General features: G+C 42.0%; 4 non-coding genes across 4 annotated transcripts; 2 read left to right on the top strand and 2 right to left on the bottom strand.

The window, feature by feature from the left end:
- The first annotated feature begins 2,449 nt into the window (after positions 1–2,449).
- On the top strand, positions 2,450–2,563 carry LOC140310755 (U5 spliceosomal RNA). Its single transcript, XR_011916797.1, has one exon. It is a non-coding gene; the product is annotated as a U5 spliceosomal RNA (small nuclear RNA).
- Positions 2,564–5,613: 3,050 nt separating this feature from the next.
- On the bottom strand, positions 5,614–5,797 carry LOC140310398 (U2 spliceosomal RNA). The gene has a single exon (XR_011916473.1). It is a non-coding gene; the product is annotated as a U2 spliceosomal RNA (small nuclear RNA).
- A 308-nt stretch (positions 5,798–6,105) lies between these two features.
- LOC140310546 (U5 spliceosomal RNA) lies at positions 6,106–6,219 on the bottom strand. The gene has a single exon (XR_011916605.1). It is a non-coding gene; the product is annotated as a U5 spliceosomal RNA (small nuclear RNA).
- A 15,182-nt stretch (positions 6,220–21,401) lies between these two features.
- On the top strand, positions 21,402–21,515 carry LOC140310620 (U5 spliceosomal RNA). Its single transcript, XR_011916673.1, has one exon. It is a non-coding gene; the product is annotated as a U5 spliceosomal RNA (small nuclear RNA).
- Positions 21,516–23,238: the final 1,723 nt, after the last annotated feature.

Genomic DNA, 23,238 nt, shown 5'->3' with positions numbered 1-23,238 from the left:
GCCCCCACTTTTGTTGATATTTAGTCGGTCATTCGCACCTTACCCGCTTTTGGCAAACTATGGCCTTCTTGCAGCCGAACACCTCTGATCTCGCTTTTGATGATGTAAGGTTGGGCATTCAGACCTTGCTTCACCTGCTTTTCACCAAATATAGTCGGACATTCACACCTTCTTGCAGCCAAACGCTTCCGCTTTTAGTGTTCTATGAGGCATTCACATATTTTTTTTCACCGTATTTTATAGATTATGGTTGGAAATTCTCACCCACTCTCATCCGAAGACCTCTCCTCCCGCTTTTGTTAATATATAGTCGGGCATTCGAACCTTTTCTTACCCGCTTTTTACAAATTATGGTCGAACATTCACTCCTACTTGCAGCTGAATACTTCCGCTCCACCTTTTAGGTATGTATGGTTGGCATTTGCACCTCTTTTTATACTGATTGCTGAAGATTAAGTTGTTCTTTCTCAAACTACAAATTTTTTTTAATTGTTGAAACTTGATTTGAAGTGGATAAATAAGGAGGACAAACAGTTTTAAGTCAGGCTGATAGAAGGAATTAATTTTATAGCAAAATCTGTATTTCGTCATATGTCGAGAGATGCTTATTGCTGAAGAAGTTCTTTCTCATTCTACAAAGTACAACGTTGTTTATCGTTGAAACTTGATTAGACATGAATAAATATGAAGGACAAAGCAGTCTTAACTTGGTTTGAGTTAATGAATTCGTTTTATAGGAGAATCCGAATTCGTGCATAACTCATAAAATAGAGCTTATTTTCGGATTCCTGAAGAATGAGTCTGGTTCTTTCTCATAATACAAAGTTTGTTGTTTATTGTTGAAACTTCATCAGAAGTGAAGAAATAAATGAATGCCTATCAACAAATGTGGGATCTAAACTCTAGTGCTTCCTCTAAAATAATTTCCTTTCTCAATTTAGAAATGTGTGTGTGTAAGTCACAACACCCGTGACACCAAAACGGCTTTCTTTTCTCTACACTCTGCACTATGAGCACACACACCAAATCAGAAAGGCTTTTTTCTCTCTTTTCTACATTATGGACTGTGGGGACACAAAACCGCTCTCTCTCTTTTTTTTTTTTTATCGTGTGCCAGGGCGTTGTCTCACGTATTAGATTATGCTTAAGATACGAATGGGTTTATCAGTCACATCAGAATCCATACATACTGATCCTCCCGTAATAAAATGGTCGGATCTTATCAAACACACTTTGTTTCGTGTGACAATCAAGTCAGCGAAACAGCGTATACACGTCAAGACACTGAATCAAGTTTGCCACAAGAACTCATAAGTTTGGCAGTATTGCTCTGCCGTCAGCAATCATACACCCATTTTATTTTCGTGAGACATGTGCAAGCACCTGTTCATCTACTGTTCTATCACTATGAATTAGTGATCTATTATCAATAAGGATACTTCTACAACTACTATCAAAGTATGTCCAGACTTCTTATGTTGTCAGTTGCTATATATGAATAAGTGGGTAGCTACTGACAAGCATTTCACAACCCTAACATATAACATTTCAGGACACACCACACAGTTAACAACCACAGTGAAGCGTGTCAAAGCCCAAACATGTAACATTCAACAGGACACTTACACAACACATTCAAATCAAACAGTCAGACAACATACAAGAACATATACCCCAGCCGGCATTGCTCCCTGCCTATTTTCGTACAGCACACTATGTGTGCGCACACCTTTATTCACAAACTCTTCAACTTATACTCTTTTACCGAAGCTGCTACAGCTCGATTGGCCGAATACCCTTTGATCCTATTTCGGTGAATTTGACATCTGCCTTACATATAACAGATTAGCGGTTTAGCAGTTTTAATTTAGTTTGAGTGAAGGAATTCATTTTATAGCAAAATCCGAAATCGTGAAGAACTCATGAAAGTAAGCTTATTCTCGGATTCCTGAAACTTTAGATTTTCTCTTTCTTTTACTGCAAAGTACAACGTTGTTTTTTTTGTTTAAATCTTTCTAGACATGGTAAATATTAAGGACAAAGCAGTTTTCACATAGTTTGAGTGAAGGAATTCATTTTATAGATAAAATCCCAAGAGTCTGCTGAGAAAAGAGAGTGAATGCGAAGTAGACTTTAACACGGCTATGGGAGCGAGCCGAGTGTGGGCTAACCGGGAGAATTGCTTGAAAGAAACGCGACACCGAATGAGCGATCAGAACAAAGCCTCAATACGGGATTCTCGTGGTGTTTTTGTTGCTGCCTTGTCTTTTGCACAGAGTAAAAGACAAGGCAGCCATCGAATAGGGCCCGATTGTTCCTGGTTGGTCAGCCGAGGAGCAAGGGGGGGGGGGGGGGGGGGGAGCAAGCGTCTCAACCAAGCAAAGCTCACCATGGGGAAGGTGGCTATGCCAACTAGCCTGATGCCCTGCTCCCGCAGTGACGGATAATCGTACTCTGGTTTCTCTTCATGACGTACAAGTCTTTCGCCTTTTACTAAAGATTTCTGTGGAGAGCAGCACTAATGAGTTGTTTCTATTTTTGGCAGGCTTTACCTTTGCGGGTGAAGCCCTTTCTGTCTGTGCAAAAGAAATCTTCTTACTGTGCAGAGTGACTTCTCTGAGTAGAGTCGCCTTACTTGTTGCGACTGTGCCGATGTTCGAAGCTGGAATGCAAAGTTGTTGCTTGAATGGTGCTTGCTGGAGCGTGCGGGAATGCAAAGTTATACCATTTAAAAGGGCTGAAGAGTGCTCAGTGCAGCGGGTGGGCGACACTCTGGCCACCTTGAAAACCGAGGTTACATCCACTACCAGGGGCAGCCCAAGTTCTGCCGCAAGTTTGGTGAGCATGGGCACCTGGTTGAGGCTTGTACCAAGGTGTTATGTGGGAAGAGCAGAGAAATTGGGCAAACTTTTGGAGAGTGTCCAAATGGCAGGAAATGTAATCTCTGTGGAGAATTAAATCACCTCTTCAGAGATTGCCCTAAATCTTTTGCCAACAAATTAAAGACGGTAAAGCCACAGTCAAGCCAACAAAGAGAAGGACCAAAGGTGGCAGTTGGTGAACAAAGTGAAGAGGTTGACCCAATAAATTCAAACTTCCCGCCAAAAGCTTGGATTGGAAGTGAGGAGCAAAAAGGGGAGGGGTCTGTAGAGGCCTCACCACTCAGTGTTGAAGTCTGTGAGAATTCACAGGCAGAGGGTGGAGCTACGCTAAATGAGGAGGAAGAGCAGACAGGTGAGTCTAGTGAAGATACTCACCTCCCTGAAGGTCAACAGCCGAAGAGGACGGCATCTGAGCCTCTGATTCCCCAGTGGTATCAGAGAAGAGGGGAAGGGTTAGGTCCCTTTCAGACAGTTCTTCAGTGGAAGAACCTAGAGTCTTCCCCTCCGACTCACCAAATGAGGTCTCCTTTTTAACTTCAGCTCTGCAATCAACCCCCAGGGACTCAAAGTTAAATGCAACATTGCGTCAGAGGCCAACACCGAGAGTCCAAAAAGGAAATATAGATCACCCTACTCACTTTTCACCTAAAGAAATGAAGGAAGAGCTAGTTTCCCAAGAAATAACCTGTGTGTAATTTGTTTTGATAACTTAGAAAAACGAAAATGACATACCTACTTTCCTTTATGCTTTTAATGGTTCTCACCTTCTCAACACTAAATGTGAGAAGTGTGAAATCAAAGACAAGAGCCCAGAGTATTTTATCCTTCTTAGACTCCATAAAATCAGATGTGTTTTTAATACAAGAATGTGGACTACCTTTTTTAAAAAACCATAGACAATGGGAGGAAATGTGGCCCCATTTATCGATATGGAGTGGCTCAAATCAAAATAAAAATGATGGTGTGGCCATTCTAATTAAAAATCTGCATGTTCTGGTGAAAGGTAGCACAGTGGTGAGAGACGGACGGGCACTTTTAGCACACTTGAATTTTATGGGGCAAAACTTTAACCTCTTAAATATTTATGGTTTCAATGGAAAAAATGAAAGGTATGACCTTTTAGAAGATATACAGCTTTACATGCTAGGGCAAGTACCTTTAGTTGTAGGAGGGGGTTTTAACTGTATCTTGAGCAGGAAAGATAGAAAAAGAGCAGGGGTAGATTTTAAAGTGGATAAGACTTCGATTTTACTTCAGGGCATATGCAGGGATTTTAAGCTTACTGACTGTTTTAAAACCATGCATCCCAGAGAGGAGGGCTTCACCTGGTTTAGTCATGATGGCACCAGAGCCTCTCGCATTGATTATTTCTTTACTAGAGATTGCCCACCCACTGATGTTAGATTAACCCCTGTTTTCTTTTCAGACCACCTTATGCTCTCCTGCACCCTTTCACCCCCTTCTGGTGTGACGGTAGGAAGTGGTCTGTGGAAACTCAACTGTTCCCTGTTGGAGGATGAAATCATAGTCAGTCAGTACAGGGAATGTTATAAAGAGTGGCAGACCCTTCAAGACCTCTACGAAACACATGCACAATGGTGGGAAATGGTGAAGGAAACGACCCAGACTTTTTTTAAACAGCAAGGTAAACGTAAAAAAAGGAAAGAGAATAGATGTATGATGGGACTACATAAACGCTTACAGCGCTACTTTAAACTAAATCAGTGTGGCATAGACTTTAAAGAAGAAATCAAAGATGTCAAAAAGGAAATGTCAGTTTCAGCAGAAATAAAGAGTAAAGGAATTTTTGTAAGAAGCAGGGAGCAGGAAATTGAGGAAGGTGAAAAATAAAGAAAGTTATAAATAAAAAGGAGTGTATTCAAAATCTAAAAAGAGAAGATGGGTTTTTAACAAAATCCACACAAGAGATGATTGAAACTGTACATACCTTTTATAGTAACATGTACAAAGAGAAACCAGTGCACTTGGAAACATCGGCAGAAATCTTAAAATTCGTTGACAAAACCGTAAAAGAGAATGCACACTTGACACAGAATTTTACTGCTTTAGAGTTAAAAAAATGCCTAACAGGTTTTAAGAGAAGTCGAGCTCCGGGTTTAGACGGGCTTCCTGCAGAATTCTATCTGACCTATTGGGACCTTTTATCATCAGACATTTTAGATGTTTTTAAAGATTTTGAAAAACTCGACCGACTGCCTGACAGTTTTAGAGTGGGAATAGTGACTCTACTTTATAAAAAAAATGATAAGACTGACCTAAAGAATTGGAGGCCCATCACACTTTTAAACTTTGACTGTAAACTTTTTAGCAAGGTTTTAGCGACACGGATGTCCTCTGTTTTAGAGGAGGTAATTCACCCAGACCAAACTTGTGCCATCTCAGGGAGACAACTCACCGACAGCCTCGTACTGATTCGAGACATCATTGATTACGCTAGAGACAGAAACACCCGGCTTGTCATCTTAAATTTAGACTTTGAAAAAGCATTTGATCGGGTCTCGCATCAATATCTCTTTCAGGTGTTGCAGCCATCGAAAAGGGCCCGATTGTTCCTACTTGGTGAGCTTTGCTTGGTTGAGACGGCTCCCAGAGCCGTGTTAAAGTCCACTTCGCATTCACTCTCTTTTCTCAGCAGATTAAAAGAAAGTTTCATCTTGGGCTCCCTGAAACTTCCATCCTGCACCGCTGTTTGCTTTTTCACAAGAGCAGAGGAGAGCGCACCGTTCCCAGCGGCACTGCAGTACCGGGTCGAGGCTTGGAGTGAACGGAGCAAGCTTCTTTTTCAACTCCTATTCTTAAAAATCCATTTAATATGTTGTCCTCGTATAGAGGACATATTAAACTGATAAGAACAGATACTACACTTGATCTTAGCCAAAAGGCCGAGAAGCGATAACTGTCCACTGTTTCAGGTCCGAGGGCCCTTGCTGGCACAATGCGCACTTGTAGCAATGTTCTTTTTATGGCCATAGGTGGCCAGAGTGTCACGTTGCACCTCCGCCCACCCGCTGCACTGAGCACTCTTCAGCCCTTTTAAATGGTATAACTTTGCACTCCCGCATGCTCCAGCAAGCACCATTCAAGCAACAACTTTGCACTCCAGCTTCGAACATCGGCACAGTCGCAACAAGTAAGGCGACTCTACTCAGAGAAGTCACTCTGCAAAGTAGCAAGATTTCTTTTGCACAGACAGAAAGGGCTTCACCCGCAAAGGTAAAGCCTGCCAATAATAGAAACAACTCATTAGTGCTGCTCTCCACGGAAGTCTTTAGTAAAAGGCGAAAGACTTGTATGTTATGAAGAGAAACCAGAGTACAATTATCCGTCACTGCGGGAGCAGGGCATCAGGCTAGTTGGTATAGCCACCTTCCCCATGGTGAGCTTTGCTTGGTTGAGACGCTTGCCCCCCCCCCCCCCCCCCCCCCCCCCCCCCCCCCCCCCTTGCTCCTCGGCTGACCAAGTAGGAACAATCGGGCCCTATTCGATGGCTGCCTTGTCTTTTACTCTATGCAAAAGACAAGGCAGCAACAAAAACACCACGAGAATCCCGTATTGAGGCTTTGTTCTGACCGCTCATTCGGTGTCGCGTTTCTTTCAAGCAATTCTCCCGGTTAGCCCACACTCGGCTCGCTCCCATAGCCGTGTTAAAGTCTACTTCACATTCACTCTCTTTTCTCAGCAGACTCTTGGGATTTTATCTATAAAATGAATTCCTTCACTCAAACTATGTGAAAACTGCTTTGTCCTTAATATTTACCATGTCTAGAAAGATTTAAACAAAAAAAACAACGTTGTACTTTGCAGTAAAAGAAAGAGCAAATCTAAAGTTTCAGGAATCCGAGAATAAGCTTACTTTCATGAGTTCTTCACGATTTCGGATTTTGCTATAAAATGAATTCCTTCACTCAAACTAAAAAAACTGCTAAACCGCTAATCTGTTATATGTAAGGCAGATGTCAAATTCACTGAAATAGGATCAAAGGGTATTCGGCCAATCGAGCTGTAGCAGCTTCGGTAAAAGAGTATAAGTTGAAGAGTTTGTGAATAAAGGTGTGCGCACACATAGTGTGCTGTACGAAAATAGGCAGGGAGCAATGCCGGCTGGGGTATATGTTCTTGTATGTTGTCTGCCTGTTTGATTTGAATGTGTTGTGTAAGTGTCCTCTTGAATGTTACATGTTTGGGCTTTGACACGCTTCACTGTGGTTGTTAACTGTGTGGTGTGTCCTGAAATGTTATATGTTTGGGCTGTGTGACATGCTTAATGCTTGTCAGTAGCTACCCACTTATTCATATATAGCAACTGACAACATAAGAAGTCCTTGTAGAAGTATCCTTATTGATAATAGATCACTAATTCATAGTGATAGAACAGTAGATGAACAGGTGCTTGCACATGTCTCACGAAAATAAAATGGGTGTATGATTGCTGACGGCAGAGCAATACTGCCAAACTTATGAGTTCTTGTGGCAAACTTGATTCAGTGTCTTGACGTGTATACGCTGTTTCGCTGACTTGATTGTCACAAGAAACAAAGTGTGTTTGATAAGATCCGACCATTTTATTACAGGAGGATCAGTATGTATGGATTCTGATGTGACTGATAAACCCATTCGTATCTTAAGCATAATCTAATACGTGAGACAACGCCCTGGCACACGATAAAAAAAAAAAAAGAGAGAGAGCGGTTTTGTGTCCCCACAGTCCATAATGTAGAAAAGAGAGAAAAAAGCCTTTCTGATTTGGTGTGTGTGCTCATAGTGCAGAGTGTAGAGAAAAGAAAGCCGTTTTGGTGTCACGGGTGTTGTGACTTACACACACACATTTCTAAATTGAGAAAGGAAATTATTTTAGAGGAAGCACTAGAGTTTAGATCCCACATTTGTTGATAGGCATTCATTTATTTCTTCACTTCTGATGAAGTTTCAACAATAAACAACAAACTTTGTATTATGAGAAAGAACCAGACTCATTCTTCAGGAATCCGAAAATAAGCTCTATTTTATGAGTTATGCACGAATTCGGATTCTCCTATAAAACGAATTCATTAACTCAAACCAAGTTAAGACTGCTTTGTGAGAAAGATGAGAAAGAACTTCTTCAGCAATAAGCATCTCTCGACATATGACGAAATACAGATTTTGCTATAAAATGAATTCCTTCTATCAGCCTGACTTAAAACTGTTTGTCCTCCTTATTTATCCACTTCAAATCAAGTTTCAACAATTAAAAAAAATTTGTAGTTTGAGAAAGAACAACTTAATCTTCAGCAATCAGTATAAAAAGAGGTGCAAATGCCAACCATACATACCTAAAAGGTGGAGCGGAAGTATTCAGCTGCAAGTAGGTGTGAATGTTCGACCATAATTTGTAAAAAGCGGGTAAGAAAAGGTTCGAATGCCCGACTATATATTAACAAAAGCGGGAGGAGAGGTCTTCGGATGAGAGTGGGTGAGAATTTCCAACCATAATCTATAAAATACGGTGAAAAAAAATATGTGAATGCCTCATAGAACACTAAAAGCGGAAGTGTTCGGCTGCAAGAAGGTGTGAATGTCCGACTATATTTGGTGAAAAGCAGGTGAAGCAAGGTCTGAATGCCCAACCTTACATCATCAAAAGCGAGATCAGAGGTGTTTGGCTGCAAGAAGGCCATAGTTTGCCAAAAGCGGGTAAGGTGCGAATGACCGACTAAATATCAACAAAAGTGGGGGCGGAGGTCTTCGGATGCAAGTGGGTGTGAATATCCCACCATACAAGTATGGTGGAGAGGAAGCTGTGAATGGCCGACCATAGTAAAAGGCGGGTGAGAGAAGGTGCGAATGTCAAACCATACATAATCAAAACAGGGAGCGGAGGTGTTCTGCTGTAAGAAGGTGTGAAAGTCCGACCATGGTTTGTAAAAAGCGGGTAAGAAAAGGTGCGAATGCCCGACAATGTATGATCAAAAGAGGGAGTGGAGGTTTTCGGCTGCAAGAAGGTCTGAATGTCCAACCATAATTTGTAAAAACCGGGGAAGAAAAGGCTCGAAAGCCCGACTATACACCATCAAAAGTGGGAGCGGAGGTGTTCAGCTGCAAGACGGTCTGAATGTCCATCAATAATTGCTAGAAAACATGAAAGAAAATTTTCGAATATCAAACTGCACATGATCTTAAGCAGGAGAGGAGGTGTTCAGCTGCAAGAAGGTGTGAATGTCTACCCATAATTACTGAAAAATGGGTAAGAAAAGGTGCGAATGCCTAACCATACATCATCAAAAGAGGGAGCGGAGGTGTTCCGCTGTAAGACGGTGTGAATGTCCGACCATAGATGGTAAAAAGCGGGTAAGAAAAGGTTAAATTACCAGACTGTACACAATCAAAAGAGGGAGCGGAGTTGTTCAGCAAAGAGAAGGTGTGAAAGTCCGACCTTGGTTTGTAAAAAGCGGGTAAGAAAAGGTTCGTATGCCCGAATATACACCATCAAAAGCGGAAGCGGAGGTGTTCGGCTGCAAGATATTGTGAACGTCCGACCAAAGTTTGTAAAAAGCAGTTAAGAAAAGGTTCGAATATCTAACCAAACATAAGAATGAGTCTTTTCCGCTTTAGAATGCCCGACTATAGACCATCAAATGCGGGAGCGGAAGTGTTCGGCTCTGAGTAGGTGTGAATGTCCGACCATAATTGCTGAAGAATGTGTTAGAAAAGGTAAGAATGCTGGACCATACATCATCAAAAGCGGTAGAGGTGGTGTTCGGCTGCAAAAAGGTGTGATTGTTCGACTAAAGTTTGTAAAAAGTGGGTAAGACAAGGTGCGAATGCCTGACAATGTATGATCAAAAGCGGGAGCGGAGGTGTTCAGCTGCAAGAAGGTCTACATGTCCATCAATAATTGCTAGAAAACATGAAAGAAACTTTTCGAAAATCAAACCGCACATGATCATAAGTGGGATAGGAGGTGTTCAGCTGCAAGGTGTGAATGTCCACCCATAATTCCTGAAAAATGGGCAAAAAAAAGGTGTGAATGCCCAACCATACATCATCAAAAGCAGGAGTGGAAGTGTTCGGCTACAAGAAGGTGTGAACGTCCAACCAAAATATGTAAAAAGAAGTTAAGAAAAGGTTCGAATATCCAACCAAACATAATCAAAAGCGGGAGCAGAGCTGTTCGACTGCAAGTAGGTGTGAATGTCAGATCATAATTTGCAAAAAGCTGATGAGAAAGGGTGAGAATGCCCGACTATACATCATCAAATGCGGGAGCGGAGTTGTTCGGCTGTGAGTAGGTGTGAATCTCCGACCATAATTGCTGAAAAATGTGTTAGAAAAGGTAAAAATGCCGGTCCATACATCATCAAAAGCGAGAGAGGTTGTGTTCGGCTGCAAGTAGGTGTGAATGTCCAGCCATAATTACTCACAAACGGGTAAGAAAAGGTAGTATTGCCAGACCATATATGATCAAAACAGGGAGCGGAGGAGGTTCAGCTGCAAGAAGGTTTGAATGTCAAACTAAAGTTCAAATATATTAACAAAAGCGGGAGGAGAGGTCTTCGGATGAAAGTGGTTGAAAATTTCCAACCATAATGTATAAAATGCGGTGAAAAAAAAGGTGTGATAGAACACTAAAAGGTGGAGCGGAAGTGTTCGGCTGCAAGAAGGTGTGAATGTCCGACTATATTTGGTGAAAAGCAGGTGAAGCAAGGTCTGAATGCCCAACCTTACATCATCAAAATTAAGATCAGAGTTGTTTGGCTGCAAGAAGGCCATTGTTTGCAAAATGCGGGTAAGGTGCGAATGTCCGACTAAATATCAACAAAATTTGGGGCGGAGGTTTTCGGATGCAAGTGGGTGTGAATATCCCACCATACAAGTATGGTGGAGAGGAAGCTGTGAATAGCCGACCATAGTTTGGAAAAAGCGGGTAAGAAAAGGTTTGAATGCCCGAACATACACCATCAATAGAGGGAGCGGAGGTGTTCCGCTGTACGAAGGTGTGAATGTCCGACCATACTTGGTAAAAAGCGGGTAAGAAAAGGTTAAAATTCCCGACTGTACACCATCAAAAGCGGAAGCGGAGGTGTTCGGCTGCAAGATATTGTGAACGTCCGACCAAAGTTTGTAAAAAGCAGTTAAGAAAAGGTTCGAATATCTAACCAAACATAATCAAAAGCGGGAGCAGAGCTGTTCGACTGGAAGTAGGTGTGAATGTCAGATCATAATTTGCAAAAAGCTGATGAGAAAGGGTGAGAATGCCCGACTATACACCATCAAATGCGGGAGCGGAGTTGTTCGGCTGTGAGTAGGTGTGAATCTCCAACCATAATTGCTGAAAAATGTGTTAGAAAAGGTAAAAATGCCGGTCCATACATCATCAAAATCGGGAGAGGTGGTGTTCAGCTGCAAGAAGGTCTACATGTCCATCAATAATTGCTAGAAAACATGAAAGAAAATTTTCGAAAATCAAACCACACATGATCATAAGTGGGAGAGGAGGTGTTCAGCTGCAAGAAGGTGTGAATGTCCACCCATAATACCTGAAAAATGGGTAAAAAAAAGGTGCGAATGCCCAACCATACATCATCAAAAGAAGGAGTGCATGTGTTCGGCTACAAGAAGGTGTGAACGTCCAACCAAAGTTTGTAAAAAGCAGTTAAGAAAAGGTTCGAATATCCAACCATACATAATCAAAATCGGGAGCAGAGCTGTTCGACTGCAAGTAGGTGTGAATGTCAGATCATAATTTGCAAAAAGCTGATGAGAAAGGGTGAGAATGCCCGACTATACACCATCAAATGCGGGAGCGGAGTTGTTCGGCTGTGAGTAGGTGTGAATCTCCAACCATAATTGCTGAAAAATGTGTTAGAAAAGGTAAGAATGCCGGTCCATACATCATCAAAAGCGAGAGAGGTTGTGTTCGGCTGCAAGTAGGTGTGAATGTCCAGCCATAATTACTCACAAACGGGTAAGAAAAGGTAGTATTGCCAGACCATATATGATCAAAACAGGGAGCGGAGGTGGTTCAGCTGCAAGAAGGTTTGAATGTCCGACTAAAGTTCAAATATATTAACAAAAGCGGGAGGAGAGGTCTTCGGATGAGAGTGGTTGAAAATTTCCAACCATAATGTATAAAATGCGGTGAAAAAAAGGTGTGATAGAACACTAAAAGGTGGAGCGGAAGTGTTCGGCTGCAAGAAGGTGTGAATGTCCGACTATATTTGGTGAAAAGCAGGTGAAGCAAGGTCTGAATGCCCAACCTTACATCATCAAAAGCGAGATCAGAGGTGTTTGGCTGCAAGAAGGCCATAGTTTGCCAAAAGCGGGTAAGGTGCGAATGTCCGACTAAATATCAACAAAATTTGGGCCGGAGGTCTTCGGATGCAAGTGGGTGTGAATGTCTGACTATATTTGGTGAAAAGCAGGTGAAGCAAGGTCTGAATGCCCAACCTTACATCATCAAAAGCGAGATCAGAGGTGTTTGGCATTAAGAAGGCCATAGTTTGCCAAAAGCGGGTAAGGTGCGAATGACCGACTAAATATCAACAAAAGTGGGGGCGGAGGTCTTCGGATGCAAGTGGGTGTGAATATCCCACCATACAAGTATGGTGGAGAGGAAGCTGTGAATGGCCGACCATAGTAAAAGGCGGGTGAGAGAAGGTGCGAATGTCAAACCATACATAATCAAAACAGGGAGCGGAGGTGTTCTGCTGTAAGAAGGTGTGAATGTCCAACCATAGTTGGTAAAAAGCGGGTAAGAAAAGGTTAAAATACCCGACTGTACACAATCAATAGCGGGAGCGGAGTTGTTCGGCTACTAAAAGGTGTGAAAGTCCGACCATGGTTTGTAAAAAGCGGGTAAGAAAAGGTGCGAATGCCCGACAATGTATGATCAAAAGAGGGAGTGGAGGTTTTCGGCTGCAAGAAGGTCTGAATGTCCAACCATAATTTGTAAAAACCGGGGAAGAAAAGGCTCGAAAGCCCGACTATACACCATCAAAAGTGGGAGCGGAGGTGTTCAGCTGCAAGACGGTCTGAATGTCCATCAATAATTGCTAGAAAACATGAAAGAAAATTTTCGAATATCAAACTGCACATGATCATAAGCGGGAGAGGAGGTGTTCAGCTGCAAGAAGGTGTGAATGTCTACCCATAATTACTGAAAAATGGGTAAGAAAAGGTGCGAATGCCTAAACATACATCATCAAAAGAGGGAGCGGATGTGTTCCGCTGTAAGACGGTGTGAATGTCCGACCATAGATGGTAAAAAGCGGGTAAGAAAAGGTTAAATTACCCGACTGTACACAATCAAAAGAGGGAGCGGAGTTGTTCAGCTAAGAGAAGGTGTGAAAGTCCGACCTTGGTTTGTAAAAAGCGGGTAAGAAAAGGTTCGTATGCCCGAATATACACCATCAAAAGCGGAAGCGGAGGTGTTCGGCTGCAAGATATTGTGAACGTCCGACCAAAGTTTGTAAAAAGCAGTTAAGAAAAGGTTAGAATATCTAACCAAACATAATCAAAAGCGGGAGCAGAGCGGTTCGACTGGAAGTAGGTGTGAATGTCAGATCATAATTTGCAAAAAGCTGATGAGAAAGGGTGAGAATGCCCGACTATACACCATCAAATGCGGGAGCGGAGTTGTTCGGCTGTGAGTAGGTGTGAATCTCCAACCATAATTGCTGAAAAATGTGTTAGAAAAGGTAAAAATGCCGGTCCATACATCATCAAAATCGGGAGAGGTGGTGTTCAGCTGCAAGAAGGTCTACATGTCCATCAATAATTGCTAGAAAACATGAAAGAAAATTTTCGAAAATCAAACCACACATGATCATAAGTGGGAGAGGAGGTGTTCAGCTGCAAGAAGGTGTGAATGTCCACCCATAATACCTGAAAAATGGGTAAAAAAAAAGGTGCGAATTCCCAACCATACATCATCAAAAGCAGGAGTGCATGTGTTCGGCTACAAGAAGGTGTGAACGTCCAACCAAAGTTTGTAAAAAGCAGTTAAGAAAAGGTTCGAATATCCAACCATACATAATCAAAAGCGGGAGCAGAGCTGTTCGACTGCAAGTAGTTGTGAATGTCAGATCATAATTTGCAAAAAGCTGATGAGAAAGGGTGAGAATTGCCCGACTATACACCATCAAATGCGGGAGCGGAGTTGTTCGGCTGTGAGTAGGTGTGAATCTCCGACCATAATTGCTGAAAAATGTGTTAGAAAAGGTAAGAATGCCGATCCATACATCATCAAAAGCGAGAGAGGTTGTGTTCGGCTGCAAGTAGGTGTGAATGTCCAGCCATAATTACTCACAAACGGGTAAGAAAAGGTAGTATTGCCAGACCATATATGATCAAAACAGGGAGCGGAGGTGGTTCAGCTGCAAGAAGGTTTGAATGTCAAACTAAAGTTCAAATATATTAACAAAAGCGGGAGGAGAGGTCTTCGGATGAAAGTGGTTGAAAATTTCCAACCATAATGTATAAAATGCGGTGAAAAAAAAGGTGTGATAGAACACTAAAAGGTGGAGCGGAAGTGTTCGGCTGCAAGAAGGTGTGAATGTCCGACTATATTTGGTGAAAAGCAAGTGAAGCAAGGTCTGAATGCCCAACCTTACATCATCAAAAGCAAGATCAGAGTTGTTTGGCTGCAAGAAGGCCATAGTTTGCCAAAAGCGGGTAAGGTGCGAATGTCCGACTAAATATCAACAAAATTTGGGGCGGAGGTTTTCGGATGCAAGTGGGTGTGAATATCACACCATACAAGTATGGTGGAGAGGAAGCTGTGAATAGCCGACCATAGTTTGGAAAAAGCGGGTAAGAAAAGGTTTGAATGCCCGAACATACACCATCAAAAGAGGGAGCGGAGGTGTTCCGCTGTACGAAGGTGTGAATGTCCGACCATACTTGGTAAAAAGCGGGTAAGAAAAGGTTAAAATACCCGACTGTACACAATCAATAGCGGGAGCGGATGTGTTCGGCTACAAGAAGGTGTGACAGTCCGACCATGGTTTGTAAAAAGCGGGTAAGAAAAGGTGCGAATGTCCGACAATGTATGATCAAAAGAGAGAGCGGAGGTTTTCGGATACACGAAGGTTTGAATATCCTACCATAGTTTGTAAATAGCGGGTAAGAAAAGGTTCGAATGCCCGACTATACACCATAAAAAGCGGGAGCGGAGGTGTTCCGCTGTAAGACGGTGTGAATGTCCAACCATAGTTGGTAAAAAGCGGGTAAGAAAAGTTAAAATACCCGACTGTACACAATCAATAGCGGGAGCGGAGTTGTTCGGCTACAAGAAGGTGTGAAAGTCCGACCATGGTTTGTAAAAAGCGGGTAAGAAAAGGTTTGAATGCCCGAACATACACCATCAAAAGAGGGAGCGGAGGTGTTCCGCTGTAAGACGGTGTGAATGTCCGACCACACTTGGTAAAAAGCGGGTAAGAAAAGGTTAAAATTCCCGACTGTACACAATCAATAGCGGGAGCGGATGTGTTCGGTTACAAGAAGGTGTGAAAGTCTGACTATAGTTTGTAAAAAGCGGGTAAGACAAGGTGCGAATGCCCAACAATGTATGATCAAAAGAGAGAGCGGAGGTGTTCGGCTGCAAGGTCTGAATGTCCAACCATAATTTGTAAAAACCGGGTAAGAAAAGGCTCGAAAGCCCGACTATCCATCATCAAAAGCGGGAGCGGAGGTGTTCAGCTGCAAGAAGGTGTGAATGTTCGACTAAAGTTTGTAAAAAGCTGGTAAGACAAGGAGCGATGTCCCGACATTGTATGATCAAAAGCGGGAGCGGAGGTGTCCAGCTGTGAGTAGGTGTGATTGTCCGACCATAATTGCTGAAAAATGTGTTAGAAAAGGTAAGAATACTGGACCATACATCATCAAAAGCGGGAGAGGTGGTGTTCGGCTGCAAGAAGGTGTGAAAGTCCGACAATGGTTTGTAAAAAGCGGGTAATAAAAGGTTCGAATGCCCGAATATACATCATCAAAAGCGGAAGCGGAGGTGTTCGGATGCAAGAAGGTGTGAACGTCCAACCAAAGTTTGTAAAAAGCAGTGAAAAGCGAGAAAAAGCATTTCGTGAGTTCCGCATGATTTGGGATTTTGCTTATAAAATGCATTACTTCACTCAAACTATGTTAAAACTGATTTGTCCTTCATATTTACCATGTCTAGACATATTTAAACAAAAAAACAACGTTGTACTTTGCAGTAAAAGAAAGAGCAAATCTTAAGTTTCAGGAATCCGAGTATAAGCCTGCTTTCATGAGTTCTGCACGATTTCGGATTTTGCTATAAAATGAATTGCTTTGCTCAAACCAAGTTAAAACTGCTTTGTCCTTCCATATTCATCAATGTCTAGATCGACTTCAACAAAGAAAAACATTGGACTTTGCAGTAGAAGAAGTTGAAATCCATCTACACATTGATAAATATGAAGGACAAAGCAGTTCCCACTTGCCCATAAGAAAATAAGCTTATTCTCGGATTCCTGATCCTTCAGTGTTGCTCTTTCTTCTACTGCAAAATACAATGTTGTTCTTTGTTGAAGTCGATCTAGACATTGATAAATATGAAGGAAAAAGCAGTTTTAACTTGGTTTGAGTGAATTAATTCATTTTATACATAAAATCCGAAATCGTGCAGAACTCATGAAAATAAGCTTATTCTCGGATTCCTAAAACTTTTGATTTGCTCTTTCTTTTATTGCAAAGTACAACGTTGTTTTTTTGTTTAAATCTATCGAGACATTGATAAATATGAAGGTAAAAGCCGTTTTAACATAGTTTGAGTGAAGGAATTAATTTTATAGATATATTTTTTATTTTCTAACACATTTTTCAGCAATTATGGTCGGAGATTCACACCTACTCACAGCCGAACAACTCCGCTCCCGCATTTGATGGTGTATAGTTGGGCATTCTCACCCTTTCTCATCAGCTTTTTGCAAATTATGATCTGACATTCACACCTACTTGCAGTCGAAAAGCTCTGCTCCCGCTTTTGATTATGTATGGTTGGATATTCGAACCTTTTCTTAACTGCTTTTTACATATTTTGGTTGGACGTTCACACCTTCTTGTAGCCGAACACTTCCATTCCTGCTTTTGATGATGTATGGTTGGGCATTCACACCTTTTTTTTGCCCATTTTTCAGGAATTATGGGTGGACATTCACACCTTGCAGCTGAACACCTCCTATCCCACTTATGATCATGTGTGGTTTGATTTTCGAAAAGTTTCTTTCATGTTTTCTAGCAATTATTGATGGACATGTAGACCTTCTTGCAGCTGAACACCTCCGCTCCCGCTTATGATCATACATTGTCAGGCATTCGCACCTTGTCTTACCCACTTTTTACAAACTTTAGTCGAACAGTCACACCTACTTGCAGCCGAACACAACCTCTCTCGCTCAATGATGATGTATGGACCGGCATTTTTACCTTTTCTAACACATTTTTCAGCAATTATGGTCGGAGATTCACACCTACTCACAGCCGAACAACTCCGCTCCCGCATTTGATGGTGTATAGTCGGGCATTCTCACCCTATCTCATCAGCTTTTTGCAAATTATGATCTGACATTCACACCTACTTGCCGTCGAAAAGCTCTGCTCCCGCTTTTGATTATGTTTGGTTGGATATTCGAACCTTTTCTTAACTGCTTTTTACAAACTTTGGTTGGACGTTCACACCTTCTTGTAGCCGAACACATGCACTCCTGCTTTTGATGATGTATGGTTGGGCATTCGCACCTTTTTTTTACCCATTTTTCAGGTATTATGGGTGGACATTCACACCTTCTTGCAGCTGAACACCTCCTCTCCCACTTATGATCATGTGTGGTTTGATTTTCGAAAATTTTCTTTCATGTTTTCTAGCAATTATTGATGGACATTTAGACCTTCTTGCAGCTGAACACCACCTCTCCCGATTTTGATTATGTATGGACAGGCATTCTTACCTTTTCTAACACATTTTTCAGCAATTATGGTTGGAGAATCACACCTACTCACGGCCGAACAACTCCGCTACCGCATTTGATGGTGTATAGTCGGGATTTCTCACCCTTTCTCATCAGCTTTTTGCAAATTATTCTCTGACATTCACACCTACTTGCAGTCGAACACCTTCTCATCCGCTTTTGATTATGTTTGGTTAGATATTCGAACCTTTTCTTAACTGCTTTTTTACAAACTTTGGTCGGACGTTCACACCTTCTTGCAGCCGAACACCTACGCTTCCGGTTTTGATAGTGTATATTCGGGCATACGAACCTTTTCTTACCCGCTTTTTACAAACCATGGTCGGACTTTCACACCTTCTCTTAGCTGAACAACTCCGCTCCCTCTTTTGATTGTGTACAGTCGGGTATTTTAACCTTTTCTTACCCGCTTTTTACCAACTATGATCGGACATTCACACCGTCTTACAGCCGAACACCTCCGCTCCCTCTTTTGATGGTGTATGTTCGGGCATTCGAACCTTTTCTTACCCGCTTTTTACAAACCAGGATCGGACTTTCACACCTTTTAGTAGCCGAAAACCTCCGCTCCCGCTATTGATTGTGTAGAGTCGGGTATTTTAACCTTTTCTTACCCGCTTTTTACCAACTATTGTCGGACATTCACACCGTCTTAGAGCGGAACACCTCCTCTCCCGCTTATGATCATGTACGGTTTGATGTTCGAAAATTTACTTTCTTGTTTTAAAGCAATTATTGATGGACATTCAAACCTTCTTTTTGATGGTGTATAGTCGGGCTTTCGAGCCTTTTCTTCCCGGTTTTTACAAACCATGGTCGGACTTTCACACCTTCTTGTAGCCGAACAACTCCGCTCCCGCTATTGATTGTGTACAGTCGGGTATTTTAACCTTTTCTTACCCGCTTTTTACCAACTATGGTTGGACATTCACACCTTCTTACAGCAGAACACCTCCGCTCCCTGTTTTGATTATGTATGGTTTGACATTCGCACCTTCTCTCACCCGCCTTTTACTATGGTCGGCCATTCACAGCTTCCTCTCCACCATACTTGTATGGTGGGATATTCACACCCACTTCCATCCGAAGACCTCCGCCCCCACTTTTGTTGATATTTAGTCGGTCATTCGCACCTTACCCGCTTTTGGCAAACTATGGCCTTCTTGCAGCCGAACACCTCTGATCTCGCTTTTGATGATGTAAGGTTGGGCATTCAGACCTTGCTTCACCTGCTTTTCACCAAATATAGTCGGACATTCACACCTTCTTGCAGCCAAACGCTTCCGCTTTTAGTGTTCTATGAGGCATTCACATATTTTTTTTCACTGTATTTTATAGATTATGGTTGGAAATTCTCACCCACTCTCATCCGAAGACCTCTCCTCCCGCTTTTGTTTATATATAGTCGGGCATTCGAACCTTTTCTTACCCGCTTTTTACAAATTATGGTCGAACATTCACTCCTACTTGCAGCTGAATACTTCCGCTCCACCTTTTAGGTATGTATGGTTGGCATTTGCACCTCTTTTTATACTGATTGCTGAAGATTAAGTTGTTCTTTCTCAAACTACAAATTTTTTTTAATTGTTGAAACTTGATTTGAAGTGGATAAATAAGGAGGACAAACAGTTTTAAGTCAGGCTGATAGAAGGAATTAATTTTATAGCAAAATCTGTATTTCGTCATATGTCGAGAGATGCTTATTGCTGAAGAAGTTCTTTCTCATTCTACAAAGTACAACGTTGTTTATCGTTGAAACTTGATTAGACATGAATAAATATGAAGGACAAAGCAGTCTTAACTTGGTTTGAGTTAATGAATTCGTTTCATAGGAGAATCCGAATTCGTGCATAACTCATAAAATAGAGCTTATTTTCGGATTCCTGAAGAATGAGTCTGGTTCTTTCTCATAATACAAAGTTTGTTGTTTATTGTTGAAACTTCATCAGAAGTGAAGAAATAAATGAATGCCTATCAACAAATGTGGGATCTAAACTCTAGTGCTTCCTCTAAAATAATTTCCTTTCTCAATTTAGAAATGTGTGTGTGTAAGTCACAACACCCGTGACACCAAAACGGCTTTCTTTTCTCTACACTCTGCACTATGAGCACACACACCAAATCAGAAAGGCTTTTTTCTCTCTTTTCTACATTATGGACTGTGGGGACACAAAACCGCTCTCTCTCTTTTTTTTTTTTATCGTGTGCCAGGGCGTTGTCTCACGTATTAGATTATGCTTAAGATACGAATGGGTTTATCAGTCACATCAGAATCCATACATACTGATCCTCCCGTAATAAAATGGTCAGATCTTATCAAACACACTTTGTTTCTTGTGACAATCAAGTCAGCGAAACAGCGTATACACGTCAAGACACTGAATCAAGTTTTGATAAGTTTGGCAGTATTGCTCTGCCGTCAGCAATCATACACCCATTTTATTTTCGTGAGACATGTGCAAGCACCTGTTCATCTACTGTTCTATCACTATGAATTAGTGATCTATTATCAATAAGGATACTTCTACAACTACTATCAAAGTATGTCCAGACTTCTTATGTTGTCAGTTGCTATATATGAATAAGTGGGTAGCTACTGACAAGCATTAAGCATGTCACACAGCCCAAACATATAACATTTCAGGACACACCACACAGTTAACAACCACAGTGAAGCGTGTCAAAGCCCAAACATGTAACATTCAACAGGACACTTACACAACACATTCAAATCAAACAGGCAGACAACATACAAGAACATATACCCCAGCCGGCATTGCTCCCTGCCTATTTTCGTACAGCACACTATGTGTGCGCACACCTTTATTCACAAACTCTTCAACTTATACTCTTTTACCGAAGCTGCTACAGCTCGATTGGCCGAATACCCTTTGATCCTATTTCGGTGAATTTGACATCTGCCTTACATATAACAGATTAGCGGTTTAGCAGTTTTAATTTAGTTTGAGTGAAGGAATTCATTTTATAGCAAAATCCGAAATCGTGAAGAACTCATGAAAGTAAGCTTATTCTCGGATTCCTGAAACTTTAGATTTGCTCTTTCTTTTACTGCAAAGTACAACGTTGTTTTTTTTGTTTAAATCTTTCTAGACATGGTAAATATTAAGGACAAAGCAGTTTTCACATAGTTTGAGTGAAGGAATTCATTTTATAGATAAAATCCCAAGAGTCTGCTGAGAAAAGAGAGTGAATGCGAAGTAGACTTTAACACGGCTATGGGAGCGAGCCGAGTGTGGGCTAACCGGGAGAATTGCTTGAAAGAAACGCGACACCGAATGAGCGATCAGAACAAAGCCTCAATACGGGATTCTCGTGGTGTTTTTGTTGCTGCCTTGTCTTTTGCACAGAGTAAAAGACAAGGCAGCCATCGAATAGGGCCCGATTGTTCCTAGTTGGTCAGCCGAGGAGCAAGGGGGGGGGAGAGCAAGCGTCTCAACCAAGCAAAGCTCACCATGGGGAAGGTGGCTATGCCAACTAGCCTGATGCCCTGCTCCCGCAGTGACGGATAATCGTACTCTGGTTTCTCTTCATAACGTACAAGTCTTTCGCCTTTTACTAAAGATTTCTGTGGAGAGCAGCACTAATGAGTTGTTTCTATTTTTGGCAGGCTTTACCTTTGCGGGTGAAGCCCTTTCTGTCTGTGCAAAAGAAATCTTCTTACTGTGCAGAGTGACTTCTCTGAGTAGAGTCGCCTTACTTGTTGCGACTGTGCCGATGTTCGAAGCTGGAGTGCAAAGTTGTTGCTTGAATGGTGCTTGCTGGAGCGTGCGGGAGTGCAAAGTTATACCATTTAAAAGGGCTGAAGAGTGCTCAGTGCAGCGGGTGGGCGACACTCTGGCCACCTTGAAAACCGAGGTTACATCCACTACCAGGGGCAGCCCAAGTTCTGCCGCAAGTGTGGTGAGCATGGGCACCTGGTTGAGGCTTGTACCAAGGTGTTATGTGGGAAGAGCAGAGAAATTGGGCAAACTTTTGGAGAGTGTCCAAATGGCAGGAAATGTAATCTCTGTGGAGAATTAAATCACCTCTTCAGAGATTGCCCTAAATCTTTTGCCAACAAATTAAAGACGGTAAAGCCACAGTCAAGCCAACAAAGAGAAGGACCAAAGGTGGCAGTTGGTGAACAAAGTGAAGAGGTTGACCCAATAAATTCAAACTTCCCGCCAAAAGCTTGGATTGGAAGTGAGGAGCAAAAAGGGGAGGGGTCTGTAGAGGCCTCACCACTCAGTGTTGAAGTCTGTGAGAATTCACAGGCAGAGGGTGGAGCTACGCTAAATGAGGAGGAAGAGCAGACAGGTGAGTCTAGTGAAGATACTCACCTCCCCGAAGGTCAACAGCCAAAGAGGACGGCATCTGAGCCTCTGATTCCCCAGTTGTATCAGAGAAGAGGGGAAGGGTTAGGTCCCTTTCAGACAGTTCTTCAGTGGAAGAACCTAGAGTCTTCCCCTCCGACTCACCAAATGAGGTCTCCTTTTTAACTTCAGCTCTGCAATCAACCCCCAGGGACTCAAAGTTAAATGCAACATTGCGTCAGAGGCCAACACCGAGAGTCCGAAAAGGAAATATAGATCACCCTACTCACTTTTCACCTAAAGAAATGAAGGAAGAGCCAGTTTCCCAAGAAATAACCTGTGTGTAATTTGTTTTGATAACTTAGAAAAACGAAAATGACATACCTACTTTCCTTTATGCTTTTAATGGTTCTCACCTTCTCAACACTAAATGTGAGAAGTGTGAAATCAAAGACAAGAGCCCAGAGTATTTTATCCTTCTTAGACTCCATAAAATCAGATGTGTTTTTAATACAAGAATGTGGACTACCTTTTTTAAAAAACCATAGACAATGGGAGGAAATGTGGCCCCATTTATCGATATGGAGTGGCTCAAATCAAAATAAAAATGATGGTGTGGCCATTCTAATTAAAAATCCGCATGTTATGGTGAAAGGTAGCACAGTGGTGAGAGACGGACGGGCACTTTTAGCACACTTGAATTTTATGGGGCAAGACTTTAACCTCTTAAATATTTATGGTTTCAATGGAAAAAATGAAAGGTATGACCTTTTAGAAGATATACAGCTTTACATGCTAGGGCAAGTACCTTTAGTTGTAGGAGGGGATTTTAACTGTATCTTGAGCAGGAAAGATAGAAAAAGAGCAGGGGTAGATTTTAAAGTGGATAAGACTTCGATTTTACTTCAGGGCATATGCAGGGATTTTAAGCTTACTGACTGTTTTAAAACCATGCATCCCAGAGAGGAGGGCTTCACCTGGTTTAGTCATGATGGCACCAGAGCCTCTCGCATTGATTATTTCTTTACTAGAGATTGCCCACCCACTGATGTTAGA

Source organism: Leuresthes tenuis, unplaced genomic scaffold (assembly GCF_036924035.1).
Source record: "Leuresthes tenuis unplaced genomic scaffold, fLeuTen1.0.hap1 SCAF_6, whole genome shotgun sequence".
Classification (NCBI taxonomy): Eukaryota; Metazoa; Chordata; class Actinopteri; order Atheriniformes; family Atherinopsidae; genus Leuresthes; species Leuresthes tenuis.
The sequence above is the reverse complement of the archived record's forward strand: the minus strand, read 5'-3'. Positions and strand labels throughout refer to the sequence as shown.